We start from the raw sequence: 5071 nt of genomic DNA, 5'->3' as shown, positions 1-5071 counted from the left end.
ATAGAAAGAAAAAATAATAAAGCTTCTAATGCCTTCTTTCCCTTTGGGTAAGTTGAAGTATATGCCTGAAATATATTTTCAAAGACTTTACATTGGTAAACCTATTTTATTAAGTTAAAAGTATTTATACTAAAGTTCAGAAATATAGAAAGCTTATGAAAAACTCTTCTAAATTTTATCCATGTTTTCTTCATTTTTGGCTCCTAAAGATTTCACTTCCAATTGTAGGTCATAGACTATTAGAATATTAGAGAGAAAAGTAATTTGAGAGAGGTCATGTATTTTGAACTCTCTTCAGTACAGGAGTTCATAAAACCTCAGATAAATCCAGGCATCACAGAATACCTTCAACCCTTGCTACAAAGGAAGGCTGATGGTGAGTTTTAATAGGTCTAAAGCTGATCAGGTTTCCGCAGTAAGTATAACACCAATATGGTGAGCCTCAAAGATAAAGGGGCTATGAGGCTTCCTAAGGAAAAGAGAATCAGCCTGAACTAGAAATGGAGCAGATTAAATTTCTTGGGCTGATGTGAAGGCAGACTGGGTTATCAGTGGCCCCTGCACTTCCATGCTGGGAGACCTAAGGAGACTTATTAAAAAAATGACCACAAAACCATGCTTACCTAAATTTTAGGAAACTTCTAAGAATGAGGAACTACTTACTTTCTGATCTAGTTCATTCTCTTTTTGAGCAACTTTAATTGTTAAAAAAAAGTTCTTCCTCTTAGAAGTCAAAATCTGCCTTCTTGTAACATTCATCCACTCATGCTAGTTCTATTCTTTGTAGTTTCACAGGGGGTAAATCTAATTCCTTTTATCATTTCACTTTAAACACGTGAACACAATGATCATACCCTCTAGCCAGTGCCTCCTAACGTCTTTTTTCCAGCATAAACATTTCTAGTTTTTAGCTGTTCTTCATATAACTGAACTGCCCAATTGGTCAATATCTTTCCTATAGTACCATACCTTAAACTGAGAGTCACACTACAGATGGGGTTTGACCCAAGCAAAATGCAGTGGGACTACCTATCTGTTGCCTTGCTTGATCTGGTTTCTGTACTTCTAATAATGTATCCTTAGCTTCCATTAGCTTTAGACCTGAGAGTACAGCTTTTTCAGCAAATGATATATTATTTCGACATGTCTTTCTACCACTCCTCTGGGATACCAATTAAAATCCTCCTGGAGAAGAAACACCTCAGGCTTGACAATAGGGCAGAATGTGACTTGGCCGTTCAGATAGCACAGAGAGATCAGTTAAGCACTGTGAGCTGTTGGATGCTCTCTCCTTCACTGCTCATTGAAATGTCAATAAAGATGTGTCAGAAATACAGACAGATTGTCAAATGCAATACAACTCAGGCATTTCCTGGCTAGGAGAACAAAAAGGCAAACTTTTAGTAATTGTCTGAATTCATAAATCGTAGTTTTTCTGTGATATGCAGAGACTATGATGGGATATTTCACTGTGTTAAAGAACAGGGTTGTTTGTTTAAACCTCAGTAAAAATGTGGTTTTCTTAAAGTAAATTTCTCCTTTTCTATTTTTCTTCCTGTATATTAGCTTATTTTTAATATAGCTGCCCCCTCCTAATAAATACCCCATTATATCACTATCTTTGATAGTAGTGATCATATTACCAATGCTACCTGGCAGATACTTCAAGGTTCTTATGTGACTGTAGCTGCCATTCTCTTGATGCTGCACAGCATATCCCATCAGTCTACATACAGTAGTATGAGTTTCCAGATGAAGGTGAGTATGTGAAGGAGTTGGAAGAGTTCTTGGAGCAGCCTGAGGACTTTAGTGCCCAATTGAGAGCTCAGAGGAACTCAACAATCTGTGCCACAGCCTTGTACTGCCCTCTGATCTCCAGTCTGTCTTTGAGAAACACCAAGCTGTCAGCATCTTCAGAGACTTTAGTACCATTGCCTAATATGACTATGAAAATCTGTGTAAATGTGCCCTGTATCAGATGCTATTGAGACTGCATCAAGGCCCATCTCTCTAAGGAATCCCTGCTGGTTCAGCTTTACCCACATCCTGACCTCACTCCCCAAGCCCCACACACAAGGGTTACCATGCTTAGAGATAGAGACATGCCCAATGTCAAACTACTACTGGGCACTGAATTCCTGTCATCTCTAAGCTATGTCTGATGAGGGAAAGGCCTCTGCTCAGAAGTGTTGCTTGAAAGCGTCAGCAAAGAGCTATATGGACAAAGAGTTATACAAGTTGGGCCAAGCTATTCTGAGATGATAACCGACACCCCATCCCACCCTACAGCAACAACTAGCCCATGCATGAAACACTCATTGCACTGCAAGGTTAAGGCCTAAAGAAAGATACTACTAGGGAGTTTCAAGCACAGCTTCTATGTGAACCAGCATAATAACTCTCTCCCCATATGCTCACTTTACTAATGCTCAGAGGAAGCAATATCTTTTTGGTGGTACAAGGGCTTTTATCTCCATCAGCAACATCATCATCATTACAGCAGTAGCATTGTTTGTGAGGAGCCATGATGTCATGTTGGGCTGGACCTTGAGAAAAGAGATTTAAGCCATTACAATATCTCCCACTGATGAGTTCTACCCACTTAATTTGAGGCAAACTTCCTACTGTGCACCAAGATTCAAGAGCCATGCCAGCAAATGAATAAAGAATTTGTAAATACATCAAGAAAAAAAGAAGAAACTTGTCCTGGGTCACACAGCTGGTAAGTGTCTAAGGTCAATTTCGTACTCAAGTCTTCCTGACTTTAGGCCCAATATTCTATCCACCATACCACCTAGATGCCTCGTAAATCCATCTCCTCTTTGAGACTTAAAAACACTCTAAACTAACTTTGATATTATTTATGCTTTAACAATTAGTTGTGTTAATTTTTAATAACCATTGTCATTTTATATAAATTGAATAAAAAGAATGCCATTCAGACTTAACTTATGATCCTTCTAGAATATGCATTCTTACTTATTTCTAATCAAATTCAGACATTCCATTTTAATCTAAAGTGGATCATCACTTCAAACCTGGAGTGAAGGCTTTAGAACTGAGATGGTAGATTTCAGTTAGAAGTGCTCTAAAGTACCTTTTAAAAATTGAACATGATTAACATTTTTTCTTCTTCATGGTGTTCAATTACATTGGACTGATATTTTATATTCACAGGCATGCTCAAATAACTTTTTTTCTTGCTTTTTTTAATCTTGTTCTTCTACCACTGAGAAAAAGTAAACCAAGAAATGTATATCTATCAAGAGAGGAGGAAAAAAAAAGCAAAGTGTATTGTATATGACATTGCAGGTAGGCATATGGCAGGGCATGAAGGGGTAAGTAGGCCTTAGTTTAAACCTATGGTTTCATGGGTGGAGGAAACTCCTGACAAGAAATAACTTCCTCTAATAATATAGGTTAATGGCTATTATTCAATTAGTATTCTTAGAGATGAGTTTGAGTCATTCTGAAATTAAATGTTTTGTCTCAGATCACACAGTCAGTATCTCTCAGGGGTAGAAATTCAACTAATGTTATTTTGCTCTTATGTCAGTCCCATATGCATTATCCCATGTTGCCTCTCCTAGCATACTTGCATCACACTACTTAACACTGAAAGGGAATTTGAAAACAATTTTGTCTGCTCCCTACTTATACAATATTAAATATCAGAAAACTGAAGGGAATATATCAAGTGACTTGCCCAAGGTCATAGAAGTAGAAAATTACTAAGATTTGAACTCAGGTCTTCTGCTTCCAAAACCAGGACCCTTTACAAGATGCTTAAGTCATTTCAGGATATTCTCTCGGAATAAGAAATTATGTTTGTCCTTCATTTTTGAAGAGGACCATGACATCAGGAAAATGACATGACTTGCAGTTGACTTTGATTTGAGTGATGGAAGACTGTGCAAGGTCACCAGCCTCAGTTTTTCCTACAAAGCTATCTGGGTCCAGAGGCCTGATATTCAACAAGATGACTGGAGATGGCCAGGATACAAAGGGAGACCCTGGCTCTTTTAAGCTAAGGTCTTTTCAGGTTCTCACTTTGAGTGAGGTAATGCCCATTCAGTGAATAGGCCTCTAAAAAGGGATGGAAAAATATAGATGTAGGGAAGGACCTTCACATTATTTTCTTTTTCAATTGATTTCCCTATTGTAGTCACACATCAAGAATGGAGAAATTAAAGTGTCCTGAACTCAGTAAGAATCAGTCAAAGCAGGTTTTAGACTGAGCTCTAGGTCTAATTCATAGTATGACCTTAAGCAAGTGAAGTCTCTGCTGTGAACCTCAGTTGCCTCCTCTGTAAAAGGGACTGGGTTATTTCTAATCTCTTTATCAGCTTTTGAATTTTGATTCTTTGAAGAGAATTGAGTATGTGAGTAGTGTACACATAAAAAGTACACCATATTGAAGTAGCTAGGTAGTACAGTGGAATGAGGAAGACAAGAGTTCAGATATGGCCTTGGACACTTCCTAACTTTGTGGCCTTGGGCATGTAACTTAAATTCTGTTTCCTTCAGTTTCCACAACTGTATCATAGAGATAATAAATATTAGCACCCAAAGGACAAGGTTGTTGTGAGGATTAAATGAGATAATATTGGTATAGCCTTTAGCACAGTACCTGGCACATAGTAGGTGCTTAATAAATGCTTATTCTCTTCTTTCCTTCCATCTGTATGAGAGATATGGTAAAGAAAGAGATTCATCTTTTTTTTTTCCTTCAGACATTCTTTCCTTTTAACACTCTACTGTGTGCTGATCTGTGCAATTTTTCCTGTTTGATATATAAAGATACATATATATGTATCTATATAATATATATTTATTTTCACATTATTTTTTAAAATTTTGAGTCACGAATTCTCTCCTTCCTTCCACTGCATCACGAATTGTGAATGCCAGAAATATGATATAAAATATAAATATGAAATCATGCACAATATGTTTCCATATTAACAATGTTGCAAAAAAGCAAGAAAAATAAATTGAAAAAGTACACTTTAATATACGTCAACTTTTTCTCTGGAGATGGAGAGAAATTTACACCATAGGGTTTTTTTTG

Source organism: Petaurus breviceps, unplaced genomic scaffold (genome assembly GCF_028583685.1).
Source record: "Petaurus breviceps papuanus isolate PSGF00001 unplaced genomic scaffold, PetGlider_PUasm1.0 176, whole genome shotgun sequence".
NCBI classification, from domain to species: Eukaryota; Metazoa; Chordata; class Mammalia; order Diprotodontia; family Petauridae; genus Petaurus; species Petaurus breviceps.
Note: the sequence above shows the minus strand (reverse complement) of the source record.